Below are 16,944 nucleotides of genomic sequence, written 5' to 3'. Positions count from 1 at the left end.
CCCCCCGTCCGTCCGTCCGTCCGTGTGTGTGTGTGTGTGTGTGTGTGTGTGTGTGTGTGTGTGTGTGTGTGTGTGTGTGTGTGTGTGTGTGTGTGTGTGTGTGTGTGTGTGTGTGTGTGTGTGTGTGTGTGTGTGTGTGTGTGTGTGTGTGTGTGCCCGTGTGTCCGTCTGTGAACAGCTAATCTCTGACACCGTTGGCCCGCTCGCTCCGAAACTGTGCACACACACTTCCTGGATGCCAATTCAGAACCTCAAATTTTACACATAGCTTGTTATAGCGCCACCAGGAGGCCGATTTGTGTGAAACCCATTTGCTCCTAGAGATTTTATCCAAACGTCATGCAAATCGGTATACATTATCTCTAGAGTCATGTGATCAACACGGATCTGTCCGATTTTCCATATTCCATCCTCATTGGCTAAGGTTGGCTTCCAAAGTTTGCAGGATTGGTCCGTTTTGAACAAAATGCCTCAAATCATGAACGCAGCTTGTGATTTCCGTGAAATTTCACACGCACATTCCCACTAGGCCGAGGAAGAAATGGCACCCTTTTCACATTGGCCTATTATAGCGCCACCAGGAGGCCACAATAACGTACCTGACCGGGCGGAGACCTGTCCTCCAAGAAGCACTTTTTCTAGTTATCAATGTTTCAAAGATAGCTTCATAGCATGACGCCACGCCTGGGTACAATACTTGAAGGGATAAGCTATTACTGGTGATACAACACACCCGCTCCTGTGGTGCTCAAACATTTTCATGTTAAGGACCACCAAATTGATATATACCCCCATCTGAAGATTTTGTGTGAGAGATTTTTGTTAAAACTTGAAAATGTTTCCAAAATGTCAACATTTCCACAAATAGCCAAAGGTTAAACTTTGATGCTATATTAACTAATTTGCGGGGACCCCCTGGAACTCCCTCAAGGACTGCTGGGTATCCACGGATCCCACTTCGAGAATCGCTGGGCTATACAACCAATAACAACTTATCAGGATGACTGTATACAGTACTGAGGTTACAAACTCAGAGACCATTTGTCCCACATGTACAGGATATTTGAACAAACATCTCAGTTGATAATTACTGTATAGATCTCTCTGCTTATCCATGACTGGAAGCCTATACATTTCCCTTTTGTAAGGGATGTGTATTCTGTAACATCTATTGCTGTATTGTCTAAATGTCTGTGTTTGCTGTGTCCTAATGGTAAACCGTAAGTGCATTTTTAAAGAAAATCTTACTGAAGGTGCTTCATGCAACCAGCCAGAATGCATCAACAAAGTAAAATAATCCATCTATTAATCATTCATCCATTCATATATTCATCTCTCACCCACCCAGCCCCCCTCCCTCCCTCCCTCCCTCCCTCCATCCATTGAAAAGAGATCACTAGTAGCTTATTTATAAGACATTTTAAGTTGTATTTCCAGTTGATGGAGACAGAGCAGCATCTCAATAGGAATAATACACAGGTACACGGTTACAATCTAGTTAACAAGAAATACATAGAAGTCAATTGTAAACCTGGAAATCACAAAGCAACACGTCATTGAAACCTTTTTATTAGTTGGTTTGCTTGAAACGGACTGGTTAAATTCTCCCATCACAGTGGCTACAGTTATTTCACCATAACACCAACCTCATGCTTCCATTCTTAGCAGCCAAAGTGCATTATGGGAATACAAAACCAGTGTTTCTAAAGCAGTGGTCTGAGGATCTGAAAGTGGGTCATTGGATCATTTGTCAGGGTCACAGAGAACAACTGTAACTGACAGGAGTGGTATTGTGTTTTTTTTTTTTTTTTTTATGTGGTGCTCAGCAGGGGCGTCAATTGGGTATGGCAGGGGCTTTTTTAATTCATTATTTTATTGAACTTTTCGGTGTTGGTCCTTAATGACGGATAGTTGTGTTCAACTTTACAGAAATCATGATGCTACTGGACAACTGTTCACTACTAGCTTCCGTCAGTACAGCCTACGCCTTGTGGTTGATATTCATGAGAAACTATGAGTTTAATCAGATAAGAATAGGTGTTAGACCACGTCAGAGCCTATAGGATAGGAGGTGTGTGTGTGTGTGTGTGTGTGTGTGTGTGTGTGTGTGTGTGGGTGTGTGGGTGTGGGTGTGGGTGTGTGTGCGTGTGCGTGCGATAAAGCACATTTGAATGGCCAAAAAGACCCAAAAAAAGCACTAGCGTAAAGCACTATATAAATACAGTCCAAATTAAAAAAAGAACGTGAAAGTATAATTTTTCTTCTTTATTCATTTTTTCTTCTAGTTTGCATAGTTTTAATGTTGTCAGTCACAAATATATATGTTTTTCAATACATATTGTTCCTAAATATTTGCAACTCATCTGCTGCACTATTAATACCAGCGCCATGAGTCCTTCTATGTTTCGCGCGCGCGCGCACACACACACACACACACACACACACACACACACACACACACACACACACACACACACACACACACACACACACACACACACACACACACACACACACACACCACACACACACACACACACAGCCCCGCCTCTCTCTATGGCTCTCAAACTCTTCTCTCGTCTTGTTTGCTCCACTTGAAGACTGCTGTCAGTTTAATAATAGTTTGCGGGTGTTAACATGTGTGCAGAACCTCTGTGAGAAGTTCTGTCAAATGTTACGCTTCCTCTTTCCATCTTCCATATCTCTGTAGCATGATTTGACTTGACAGAAATTCACAGAAAGCAGCATGAGTATTGTTTGGAAATACGTCACATTTGAAGTGAATTAACAAGTAAAGACAACGCCAGCAAGATATAGGCCTACCAGTGGTTCTCAAACTTGTCAAGGACATCAATTGAATGTTTTTGGCCGTTGACCCCCATCTGCAAATTGTTTGTGCAATGGACCCCCCCCCCCCCCATACAATATATGTGTTTTTGAAATGTTTAAAAAACATTTTTAAACATTTTTAAACTTTAGAAAATAACATATCTACTAGCTCACAACGCATCACATCGCACCAAGTTGTGAGCTTGTAGATCGGCTATTTTCAAATAGCATGTCGGGTTAAAGCTGTTCGACTGATTTTGATGCTATAGTAACTAAATCTTCTGGGGACCCCCTGTAGCCCTTCAAGGATCCCTGGCGGTCCCCGGACCCCACTTTGAGAACCACTGACATGTACAAGCAATGCTATAGAACCACAGCTGCTAACTAATTCATCACATGTGAATTTTCCCTTTGGAAGAAATATTGCCATCATCATAATGCCTTAAGGAAACTGTCACAGGGAAACCTGTGCCCTGTAGACAGAACCGAGAGGGAGCAGTGAAGCACATTGGACATGGTGGCTGGGGCCAAACAATACATATTGATCCTAAATGTCAAAATAAGTTTTCTGAAAAACCCATGTTGCTATAATATCAGTGGTGCTCAAACTTTTTCATGTTAAGGACCCCCAAAATGTTATGTATTTGGCCGTGGACCCCCATCTCCAAATATGTTGTTCCAGGGACCCCCAGAAGCAAAGATTTGAGTTACAAATGTTCACGTTAAATATATACATTAAAAGATTTGCACACATTTACACGATTTTTCAAATCTACAAGCTTATAGCGCGGCACGAAGCGATATGAGCTTTTATATCTGCTATTTTTGAATAGCCAAATAAATCTAAAATGACACAGATGCGTTCCCGGTTTTAATGAGTTAATTGAGTATCACCAAGCTGGCTTGGAGGTGTGTCTGTTCTACAGTCAGTGTAGGCTATGTTCAATCTGTATTGTCTAATTGTATTGTAACTGTTTTGTGAATTATTTGATACTTGGAAATGCATTTAGAGTTTGTTTGAGAAACATGTAATTGTATAGTTAGTCTAACTCATGGGCCATGCCTTGTTTGAGTTGATTATGCCAATTACTAATCATTGTGAGTGGGTCTCACCTGTAGTTTATATAATAGGGAGCCAAGGGGTGTTAAGTGGGTAGAATGCTGAGTTTGGCTTTGGCTGGTAGGCTATAGAAACAACACCAAGATAGAGCTGCCAGGACCTTCATGGAAGGCATAGCCTTTCAGTTTCTTGAGTTTTTTTTTCTTAGTTTAGCTGTTCTGTTTTAGTGTTTATTTCTTATTCTTTAAACTTTATTTTTGTCCAGCCCAATTTATATTGGTAGTTGTATTTCTACCTTGGGCCTACACTGAGGTCCACTCAGGACTGTTTATTTTTGGAGGTAAACAAATAAGAAAAACCTGCAATTTTGGACTTTTTGGTGCCTTGACCATCCGGCCAACTGTTACAGACACATTATATTTTTCTTTTTTTTTTTCAGACCAGTGGTTCTCAAACATTTCATGAAATAGAAACCAGTGGTGCAAGTAACTACAAGTTACATTTACTAGTATTGTACTTAAGTACACTTTTGAGGTATTTTTTACTTTACTGGAGTACTGGAGTATTTCCAATATTCAATACTTTTACTTCTACTCCACTACATCTCAGAGGCAAATATTGTACTTTTGCTCAACTATAAGTAATTATATTATATAAGTATAATTTGAAAACATTAGTTACTAGTTACTTTATAGATTTTGATTATTATTACAAAATATATATTTACCACTTCAGGACTGGCTATATACAGTATACTTCAGCTATTTGAAAATAGCCGATCTGCTATTTTCAAAAGATTTTGAAACATTTAGACAATTTGAAAATGGGACATTTCTGCATAATATGTACTTTTTACTTTTGGTACTTAGATCCATTTTCAAGCCAATACTTTTGTACTTTTACTCAAGTAAATTCAGAATACCAAACTTTCACTTGCAACTGAGTATGTTTACATTGTGGTATTGATACTTTTACTTAAGTAAAAATCTGACTACTTCTTCCACCATGTGACAAAAACGTTATGGCCTAATATTGAATAAATATTGGATAGAATGAGGTTCAGCTGATTGAAGTCACGTTCATGTATTGAATGTTCATTAATGTGCATTGTCCCATCTAAATAAACAAATAAAGTAAAGTAAAGTAAAACGATAGACTGTGTGCATGCGTGTGTGTGTGTGTGTGTGTGTGTGTGTGTGTGTGTGTGTGTGTGTGTGTGTGTGTGTGTGTGTGTGTGTGTGTGTGTGTGTGTGTGTGTGTGTGTGTGTGTGTGTGTGTGTGTGTGTGTGTGTGTGTGTGCACGAAAACAAATTAATTTGAATTAAGTCAAATGTGACGTATTTCCAAACAGTACTCGAGCTGGTTCTGGCCAGATCATGCTACAGAGAGATGGAAAGAGGAAGTGCAACCATTTGACACATTTCTTATTAAAACTATTAGAGAAGTGGTCAATTATATCATCAACTTCATGTTGACGTTTGTTGGCCATCACACTAAACATAAATGTTGCTAAATAGCACTTAAACTGGTTATCTGGCTCATAATCATAGGGGAAGAACCTCTTCTGCACCAAAAGGATACACATGTACCACTTCTGTAACTTAGTAATTTCTCTCTTATTTTATTTTATTTATTTATTTCAGCTTTTTGGAATCAGTTTCCTCCCATAACGTTGAAAAAGCAAGTAGTTTCAAAATATGACATCACGCTGCAGTACAATACTTGTTTGGAAAACAGACCCGTATAGGGGTCTAACCCAGATTATCTTGCTAGGGCCCTTACATTTTTAATTATTTGACTGTATTTATTTATATTTAGTTTCCACTTCCACTTCATTATTTTTAAAATACAAAATATGAGGGCCGTTGTAATTAAAATTCCCAGGATGATTTCTGTTTCCAGTTCACCTTTTTTATATTTTGTCATCAGTTTTCATTTATCTGTCATTCCTCATCATTTGTTTAAAAAAATATATTCTATTCAAGACTAGCAATGTACAGTACAGTATTTGCTTTATTTCAACTTTGAAATTGCATTACAAATCAACTCAAGGGGTCGGCAAAAGATTTCCCCCATAAAACAGAGTCCTGGTATAAAAGGTTTGCTTATATACTGTAACATAAATGTAGTTGTATACAACGTAGGTTCAGGAGTGGAGACCACCCTCTGCTTATCACAGCCACTCCCCGTCCTCCATCGCTTCCCTGTCTACCACACTACCTTCACTCATTAGCCACTCCCCTTTCATAATCACCCCTATCCACTACACCTGCCTCCATTCACCTCAGCCAATCCTCGTTGCAATCACCACAGTATAAATACACCTGTGATCTCTCAACTCCTGTTTGTTCTGCTCCACTACAGACCAAACATGGGTCGTGAGTACTGCGCTTGTAGATCGGCTCTTTCTGCCTTTCATCGCTTTCAAGTTCGTCCTCCTCCACCCCAACCTCCTCCTTCCCCCTTGATTCTCGCTCTTCTCCCTTCTGTCTCTACTTCTCTAGGAATCCAGGGGGGGACAGTGACGGAGCCTAGACGACCGACCGCTCCCCGAGTAAAGCAACGATGGCCGTCAGCTTCCGAGACACTCCCCAACTTGCACTCTGCGTCACCCCACCTTGGGTTCCTCATCCAGTCCCACATCCATCTCATTTCGTTTCAATAAATCGTTAAACTTAAGCAGAGGTGTGGTCTCTTACTAGTGAGAGGGCCATTCGGGTTTAAAGGGACATCTGCAAAAAGTGGGTCACAACATTGGAAGCAATGAAGAGAAAAGTAATAATAATCACATGAGTTTGTCTTTATGTTTTGTGTATAAATATAATTGATTTGCATTGCATAAGGTGACACCAGCTTCTTTGTGATATAAAAGGAAGGAAGAAATAGTATTGAGGATAATAGATTAAATAGCCCCAACAATAAAGCAGCTTATGGTGATAACTTTGTGATCAAGAACACACTTAAAATCTGGAAACAAATCAGGCTGTATAAAAATGGCTCCAAATATTTATATTGATTGTCCAATTTGTGAAAATCGTGCTTTGGTCCCCGTCCTAAACGATCCAGTTTTCACTAGCTGAAATTAGAAATAAGAGATTTATACCTTGACAGGCATTTTATGTCATTTTAGCAGCTCATGTTAAAAGCTCTGGGATGTTAAGTTCATAACATCCCAGCATTTTTTACAGGGCATCTCCAGCTCAGCGACGAGGTCTCGTGGTCGAGGAGGTACAACGAGAAGAGCAGGCTGCAAGATGTGCGCATGCAGGCTGCAAGACGAGCCTTACACAAGGCCGCTACACCCGGCAGCACAATCAGATGCTGAAGTGTTTGGCAGCTTCGCTGTAGAGTAGACGGAGGGTCGTCAACGCCCCGCGTCCGCTGGCCTCCCATCCTGCATCTTCAGGACAGTTAGTCCATGAAGGTGAGAAGTAACCGAAGACCCACACATCTAGTCAGGGGATATTAAAAAAGTCTTGGAATAAATTCCTAACCAAAAAAAATCTTCACCAATATCTTTGCAAAGGTGTCTAGTAACACATCACAACTTTATTGAAATTCAGTATCCCTAGGAGAATTTTTGACAGCTCCTTAAAGTTGGAGTATCCACCATAACCTTGGTTAAAAAAAAATCCCCCAAACAAATACAAATTTAATTCTGTTTTAAGTAGCATGTGAGGTGTCAAACTAGGGTGTTTTTATGATTCTGAATCCATTGCAATCATTTGTTTTGCACCAAAACCACTCCTTGGGCTAAAAACGGCCCAATCTCAATGGGCTTTTTACACAAAAAGTATACATGGCTATGGCCGTTTTTAGCCCAAGGAGTGGTTTTGGTGCAAAACAAATGATTGCAATGGATTCAGAATCATAAAAACACCCTAGTTTGACCCCTCACATGCTACTTAAAACAGAATTAAATTTGGATTTTTTTTTTAGATTTTTTTTTAACCAAGGTTATGGTGGGTACTCCAACTTTAAGGAGCTGTCAAAAATTCTCCTAGGGATACTGAATTTCAATAAAGTTGTGATGTGTTACTAGACACCTTTGCAAACACATTGGTGAAGATTTTTTTTTGGTAAGGAATTTATTCCAAGATTGGAAAATATTCTGCTAATATCCCCTGACTAATCAAAACCAGAGGCCGTACAGCTGGGTTCAGCTGGGTTCAGCTGTACGGATCGAGACTGGAGGCTTCTGGCTGACCTTGAGCAGACACATCATAGAGCTCATAGTGCCCTGGGAGGATACTGTGAGCAAGGTCTACCTGGGACGCCAGTTGTTGCTGTTGAACCCAAGAAGAAGGTCGCCCACCTGACGACCCCAATGAAAACCGTTGCTCCTTCAACCACACAACCCTGTGATGACATCATCATCCCCCCCACGTTTCTCAGGGTATAAACAAGGATTGTAACATCTGATTGATTGATTGATTAATTATTTCCAACACTGTTAAAAGACAAAAATATACATAATACACTTAAAATAAGAAATATAAGGGGGCACGGTGGCGCAGTCGGTAGCGCTGTCACCTTGCAGCTAGAAGGTCCTGGGTTCGATTTCCGCCAGGGACGCTGTGGGCGCTGGGGGCGTGTCTTCTCCTCCGCGTCATCAGCGCCCATACCCTAGGTGGGGTTGACGAAAGGGCCTACTCTGTGTGGAGTTTGCATGTTCTCCCTGTGTCTACCAGGGTAGGGGGGTAGTTAATACCCTCACAAAAACATGTAGTAATCCTGGTCACTATACCGCCTCCCCCATGATAGCTGGGGCGCCTGATGGAGGGGAAGGGAACTGGTTGGAATAACGTGTTCCTTCCACGCGCTACGTCCTACCGGGGAAACTCCCCCCTGTCAGGTGACAAGAAGGTCAGTTGGCTCTCATGCATTAAAGGAAGCATGAGCTCGGCCCTGGCCTCCCTAGGCTGTGGGGGACTGGTGTAGCGCTGGTGTAGGGCTGGTGTAGTGCCCAGGATCACTTAGGAAATTGGCACCGGGTGAAAAAAATGGGTTACAAAAATCACGTGATAAAAATTATTAAAATAAGAAATATAAAAATATGAAATCAAACACATATTTTATAAAAGCTTGGCTCAGGGAGGAGGACACCCCTGCCATGCAGAGGCCATGGCAATTTGGATAACATCATAGTCCGTGTTTGTAAAACTAAGCACAAATGAAAGACAACCCTGATGTTTGGGAAAAATATCTTCCTAATTTCTGATAAGGTAAAGTGAATATTACTGATGAGAGGTGACTTCAATTGTACATTATCAGTGATAGATGACAAGGGCCCTCCTTCCAAGACATCAATATTTATAATGAGCCGCACATTGAAAAACATTATTATAAAACTTGGTCTAGATGTGTGGAGACATTAATCCAAGGTAGAGATTATGCTTTTACTCCCACCCACATACATGCTTATGAATGCATAAACTACTTTTTCTCCAAAAACAAAAGGCCACAGTTCATCTTGAGCATTTCTCTCTCTCTGATCATGGACCCTTGTAAGCAAAAATAGTAACGGTAGAAGTACTCTACCATTAGAAGGTTTACTCTATATTAGAATGTTTATTCAAACAGAGGGGGGAATCTCAAGTCCAACAATGTCAAACTTTAGGTCAACATGCTAAGTATTGCAGGCTAAATAAATTACATGCATGCCTGAGAACCTTTGCAAGGGGCCTCATCCAGCCTGGCATGGCCAGACTAATATGAAGTTGTTGTTGTTGTTGTTGTTGTTTTTGCACTGGCAGATTCGTCTGGTTTCCAGGCTAGGCCTCATCAGGGTTTGATTTGCTGCCTCAACTTTAGATATCATTAATTTCTCAAAGCAACCCTGGTGACCACAACGTTTTTTTATTCATTATTTTATTGAGCTTTTCGGTGTTGGTCCTTAATGACGGATAGTTGTGTTTAAATTTACAGAGATCACAAAGCTACAGGAAAACTGTAGCGTGACTTCTAACTTCCGTCAGTACAGCCTATACGCATTGTGGTTGATATTCATGAGAAACTATGAATTTCATCTGATAAGAATAGGTGTTAAACCACGTCAGAGCCTAGCAGAGGAGAGGGCGTGTGTGTGTGTGTGTGTGTGTGTGTGTGTGTGTGTGTGTGTGTGTGTGTGTGTGTGTGTGTGTGTGTGTGTGTGTGTGTGTGTGTGTGTGTGTGTGTGTGTGTGTGTGTGTGTGTGTGTGTGTGTGCGCGCGCGCGCGCTCACTTGCGTGTGTGTGTGTGTGTGTGGGGGGGGTGTGGGGGGGGGGGGGGGGGGGGGTTATTGGTGCACAGAGTTCTCTCATATGTGATATAAATGTAACAGTGCTGTCTACGTTTAGAACAGTGTCTTCTGTGTGTTGTGAAGAGGTTGACCCTATCAAATACTGTACCTGCAAGTCCTACTAATGGCTGTGGATGGAACTTATGACCAGCTTGAACTCCAACAGATAGACGATGCGACTTATGAAGATGTTGCCAAGACCAAGAAGGAGAAAGATCTACAGAAGATACTGCAGTCTGGTAAGAAATGAATTAAATGAATTAAATATATATATATATATATATATATATATATATATATATATATATATATATATATATATATATATATATATATATATATATATATTATTTTTTTTAATATATATATATATATATATATATATATATATATATATATATATATATATATATATATATATATATATATATATATATATTATTTTTTTAAATATATATATATATATATATATATATATATATATATATATATATATAATATATATATATATATATATATATATTCCAAAGATTTTAACCGATCTCACATTTTTGTTTAATGAAATAAAAACTAAAAACAACACTTTAAAAATGAAAAATACCCAACTGAAACTGTATTTTCTGTTTTACAAAACTAACTAAAGTCCTAGAGAAAATATCCTTAGTTTTATCCTTGTCGTAATCCATATCCAATATTTTTCTTAGAAATAGCGAAAACAGACGATATACAGATCTGGTATTTTTATATTTATTTTCGTAAGCTTTTTGAATCTTGCCCCTGACCACCCCATATTACAATGAAAAATAAATCAACACTTAGGGCTCGTTCACACCAGGACTGTTTGGTTAGTTTAAAAGGGACCGTGGTCCGCTTACTCTTTTGGTCCGGTTCGTTTGGAGTGGTGTGAACGCACATTCGAATCCTGGAGTGGATCAAACAAGCAAACCATGGTCCGCATGAAAAGTGTGCACACTATCCGCTTCCAATTAACCACGGTCCGGTTTGTTATGGGTGTGAACGCAATCGGACTTTATAGAGGACCAATATAGAATTTAACCACAATACAGTGCATTCTGCATTGTGTGTTCATTGAAGAAAATAAATAAACCACTACTCGTGTAGATATATCTATAATTAATATTGTAACTCATACAAGACACGACTACACTCATAAATCTTTCTGTTTTTTCTTCAAACTGGCCGTTCGGCAGTTGTGAGGCTGGATTAATAATTAGTTCTAAAAGCATATCTTTCTTACGGGAATCACTATTGATATGCAGGCTGCAGCTGATGTAACAGCTGATCTTTCTTCATGAGCTGCAATATTAAAAGTTAACTTTAACGTTAGATTCATCCAACCTGTAGCCTAAATCAAATATCCATGAAAACAAGGGGGGAATTATGCTTTTTATTTTGCTTAAAGTAACGCTGCGTAACACATTACAATGAGCGTACGTTCATTGTAATGTGTACCATCGCACAGTGTTGATAGCTTGTAAATTTGTTCCGTTTGCGCATGTGACAACCTTGCACACTGCCGTTTAAATGCGTTGCTCCACGGATCTGCAGACACACAGCAGCGCTGCTCATAGAGCGATACAGAGAGAAGCGAGAGCACTTTTATCTTGGTCAGAAACAAGTTGTTTTTGTTGGTTGTCACATGCGCAAACAGAACACATTTACAAGCTATCAACACTGTGCGATGTTACAGGATGTTAGCATGTAGATCTGTTCTTTTTAAGCATGCACCACCGCACAAAGTTACAGTATGACGTACATAACATGGAGGTCATGGGCAGACGCAGGTCCTTTTTCCTCCGTGTGTGGCTCAAAAAGACTTTCAACACTTGGAAGTATTTATACTTTTTGGTACGACAGGGTCGCACACTGAAAATAGACGATCTACAAGCTCACAACACAAGCTTGTAGATCTGCTGTTTTCAAAAAAAAAATTATACATTTTGAACTTCTGAAATGGGACAAAATGAGTACTTTTACTTTTGGTAGTTTATGTACATTTTGTTACTAATACTTGTTGTACTTTTACTCAAGTACGTTTTGAATTCCGGACTTCCGGAGCATTTCTACTTTGCAATATTTATACTTTTACTTAAATAAAACATGTGAGTACTTTTACCACCACTGACCACGTGTCATTTGATTGTATATCTGGTTCGCTTAACAAAGTCCTGTGTGAACGCTAACCAGACCAACTGCAAAATGCAACAATGTAAAGATTTGGTCCCTGATCCGGACCTTTTAAGTGAACGTTGGGTGCGAATGGGGCAATAAAAACTAAACTAAACTAGCAGAAAAGCTTTATTAAAAAAATCTAAAACAAATGAGAAGATTCAAACTGTAATAACCTCTGTGTGTGTGTGTGTGTGTGTGTGTGTGTGTGTGTGTGTGTGTGTGTGTGTGTGTGTGTGTGTGTGTGTGTGTGTGTGTGTGTGTGTGTGTGTGTGTGTGTGTGTGTGTGTGTGTGTGTGTCCTCCAGACACAAGACGGTTCAAGCGGGTTGCAGTAGGTGCTGGATTGCTTTGTGCTGTTCTAGCTCTCCTCAACATTGCGGTACCATTCTATCTCTGTAAGTCAAGTTTCATAACAACATATTTTATTACAATGTTTTATACATCTATGATGATCCAACATGTTTTTCCAATAAACTATATGATACAATGATAAACTACTTTGTACAAATAATAATACAACAAATAATAGTAATAACATTATTATTAGCAGTATTATTATTAGTAGTAGTAGTAGTAGTAGTAGTAGTAGTAGTAGTAGTAGTAGTAGTAGCAGCAGTAGTAGTAGCAGTAGTAGTATTAGTATTAGTATTAGTATTAGTAGTTGATCCCCGCTCAGGAACTGCATTCTTTTTTCACAGTTGACATATGAAATTTGCGTAAGAACTGTAAGGGTTGTTTCCAACTCCGATATGTGCTCATGAACGAAAAGGATCGATTACAAATTTTTCCCCCCATTTTAAACAGGCAAATATTTAGGGCTACTAAAGACAGCTCCTTGACAACCTGGAAGTAAACATCCCGCAAAGCTGAAACTGCTGGTCCAAAATATATGAATATATAATATAATGAGCTTGAATATATAGATTTCCCTCACAAACTTGCAACAGGTATACCATAGGCTACTAATAATAAATACATAACTGTGTTGGACTACTTTTGTATAGCCGATTATTTTCGATATTGCCTTCCCTCTCGTTCACTGCCACTGTGGCGATTTGACCGTCTAGGGTTAAAGACGGGGTGCCGGGATTTTCAGTGATCCCCCCCCCCCCCCCCCCCCCTAAAACATAATCATCAGGTATTATGGTTATACTAGGAGGAAGATTTTTTTCAAAAAAGTGTACAGAAAGTGTTCAAATTATGTTTTTATGTGGACATGCCTCCAGTTCATTAAGTATACCTGGTTCTCACCTTAGCACCTCCTCCACCACCTTAGCACCACCCACCTGTCCTAGTCCCTCCTCCTCCTCATGCCCACACCTGTTTTGTTATGATAATGAGGGGGAGGGTATATTTTTACTGTGTCATTAAAGTGCTGTTTTTCTATTGGCACGTTTGACCCATAGAGGTATAATATAACTAGAGGGCGGATTGCCCCGCCCCCAGCTATCATTTCAATGAATGTGCTCACTGGCGTTTTGAAGCACCCGGAAGCCTGCCAGAAGTAGAATTATTGGTTCGATTTTGACCACACAGAGTTATGAGCATGCGCACTAGTGTCATTTTTGCGTTCTACGGCAGCCCGTGTGTCAAGGATTGAACACAAGATATTTATTAAATACACTCGAGATGCCTATTTATATGTAAATGCATATGTATGTATGTATAATATGTTTACATATTTATATATATAAATATCTCAGTATGTTTTGCTCGCGCATGTATTTCTCCCCGCCTGCAGTTCCAGCTTTGGCCACTGGGGTGGCGGCTTCAATGTTTCTCAGCAACTCTGGGGGCTTGGTTTGACCCTCAAGGTTTCAGCCTCCAGGAAGAAACTCAAAATAGTCAGAGAAGACATAAAACACCATAAAAACACCACCAGGGGGCTTAATGAAGTTCTATCAACCTCAAGACACATGAAAAACAGAAAATGTGCAAAACCATGGCACCACCTCTTTAACATTAAATATTGTTTTTTCTAATAGAACAGTAATGTATTTACCCAGGTAAATTAATCGTATGCTTTATCTGTTACAGACGATTGTTCAAGTAAACCGCACATTGCCTGCGTGTGCCAGTAGCCTAATGTTGCACATACTTAATTTAATTAATATATCCCAAAACATAATTTACTATTTTATTCCTTTTTTTTTGCATCTTTTCAATGGTGGCTTCTGACCTGCTTCTTCAACAACAACAAAAAAGACAATACCTTGCAGGGGATCGATCAACTCAGAAACTAAAGCAGATAGATAGACTTGGCCCACTGCCTTTGGTAGTAGTAGCAGTAGTAGTAGTTAAAGTATTAGCAACAGTCTCTGTAGTATAACATATAGGCCTATAAATGTTATTGTGAGGTTACGCAGTGGGACCATGAAAACTGTGAGAATAGAGAAGTGGTATTAAACTCATGTTGTGACCTCACTGACCTCAGCTAGAGAGCTGGCCTCAACTGTCCAACAGTAGTAGTAGACAAGTGTTAGCAACAGTCTCTGTAGTATAACATAGGCCTATAAATGTTATTGTGAGGTTACGCAGTGGGACCATGAAAACTGTGAGAATAGAGAAGTGGTATTAAACTCATGTTGCGACCTCACTGACCTCAGCTAGAGAGCTGGCCTCAACTGTCCAATTGTCTCCAGACATAGGCCTATAAATGTTATTGTGAGGTTACGCAGTGGGACCATGAAAACTGTGAGAATAGAGAAGTGGTATTAAACTCATGTTGTGACCTCACTGACCTCAGCTAGAGAGCTGGCCTCAACTGTCCAACTGTCTCCAGAGGAACCATTGTAAACAATGACGCTTCATTTGAAAAAAGAGGGATATGATGGTTCATGCATATATTATACAGTATGCACCTGTACCTTTGTAACCTTAAATTGAATTCCTGAATAAAAATATAGATTTTTAAAAAGAGTGTATTCAACGCTCATAGTCACATGTTGTTGGTGAGAGGAGGGTTGACTGAGTTTGGGTGTGGCCAGAGACAAAGTGCTGAACACCAACTGCATTTTCAATGATATTGATATCAATTGATTAATATGTAGGACACACAAATTATGATCTAATAATATAAGTTAAATGTATGTTCTCCCAGTGAACACTGGGAGAACATACAAATTCTACACAGATAGACCCCAATCAGATTTTAATCCAGCACCTTCTTACTGTGACACAAAGTGGGTTTTCAACATTTATTTATTATGACTGTTACATTCGTTAGCATGAACTATATGTAATGCTAGTAATTGACTACATTTGATATAGGCTATGCACTGCAGTAGGTGTACATTACTACATTTTGAAAATATTGTTGTATGTTTCCATACAGATCAGTCCAACATGGTCGGGAGAGACCAATGGAACGACACCCTGACAGAAGAGCGAGACAAACGTCAGACCAGTTTTGAACAGTTAATGACTAGATTTAACCAACTGACTGAACAGAAAGAGCAGATACAGACCAGATATAACCAACTGACTGAACAGAAAGAGCAGATACAGACCAGATATGGTCAACTGACTAAACAGACAGGCCAGCTACAGACCAGTTTTGACCAGTTGCAGAACAGACATAACAGCCTAACTGAACAGAAAGAGCAGCTACAGGCCAATTTTATCCAGCTACAGAACAGACAAAACCAGTTGACTGAACAGAAAGCGCAGCTACAGACCAAGTTTAATGAGCTACAGAAAATACCAAACCAGTTGACTGAACAGAAAGATCAGCTACAGGCCAGTTTTGACCAGTTGCAGAACAGACACAACCAACTGACTAAACAGAAAGATCAGCTACAGACTAGTTTTGACCAGCTACAGACCAGACACAACCAATTGACTGAACAGAAAGATGAACTACAGACTAGTTTTGACCAGTTGAAGACCTGCCATGAGCGAGATCACTGTGGTCAGTGAGACATCTCTGTTTTTATTCATTGTTATATCATGTTGTTCAAATTGTGTCATTCATTTGAGCAAAACAAACAGTACAGTTGCTTATGTATTCTGTTGTTAGAACCTGGATGGCAGAAATTTGGCAGAGGTTGTTATTTCATCTCTACTTGGGAAAAAAACTGGGAGGACAGCAGACAGTGGTGTAGAGACAGACAATCAGACCTGATTGTCATAAAGAGCAAAGAAAAACAGGTATTGTGTGTGTGTGTGTGTGTGTGTGTGTGTGTGTGTGTGTGTGTGTGTGTGTGTGTGTGTGTGTGTGTGTGTGTGTGTGTGTGTGTGTGTGTGTGTGTGTGTGTGTGTGTGTGTGTGTGTGTGTGTGTGTGTGTGTGTAAGTTTAATAATGTCAAAAGGGTAAAAATGGCATTTATGACTTTGCCTTGTCTTTGAGTGTGTGCATGTGTGCGTGCGTGTGTGTTGTACAGTGTGTACATCAGTAACCATCAGATGTTCTGTCTAGGACTTTGTTGAACGTGCAAACAAGAGAGTGTGGCTGGGTCTAACAGACAGATACAGAGAAGGATCTTTCCAGTGGGTAGATGGAACACGACTGACCACACCAACGTAAGACTGATCATCTTCATTTTACCTCTGTTCTTCTCTTGTTCATTTCAACTAACATTTTA

The 16,944-nt window shown here is 39.7% G+C and overlaps 1 long non-coding RNA gene across 1 annotated transcript; it reads left to right on the top strand.

Moving 5' to 3' along the window:
• Positions 1 to 10,289: 10,289 nt before the first annotated feature.
• Positions 10,290 to 15,780, top strand: LOC311035238. The gene is made up of 3 exons (XR_014599678.1): positions 10,290 to 10,408; positions 12,667 to 12,756; positions 15,696 to 15,780. It is a non-coding gene; the product is annotated as an uncharacterized lncRNA (long non-coding RNA).
• The last annotated feature ends 1,164 nt before the right edge of the window (positions 15,781 to 16,944 follow it).

The sequence above is a fragment of the Gymnoscopelus microlampas genome (genome assembly GCF_963454915.1).
Source record: "Gymnoscopelus microlampas genome assembly, chromosome: 19".
Lineage (NCBI taxonomy): Eukaryota > Metazoa > Chordata > Actinopteri > Myctophiformes > Myctophidae > Gymnoscopelus > Gymnoscopelus microlampas.
Note: the sequence above shows the minus strand (reverse complement) of the source record. Positions and strands in the feature narration are given on the sequence as shown.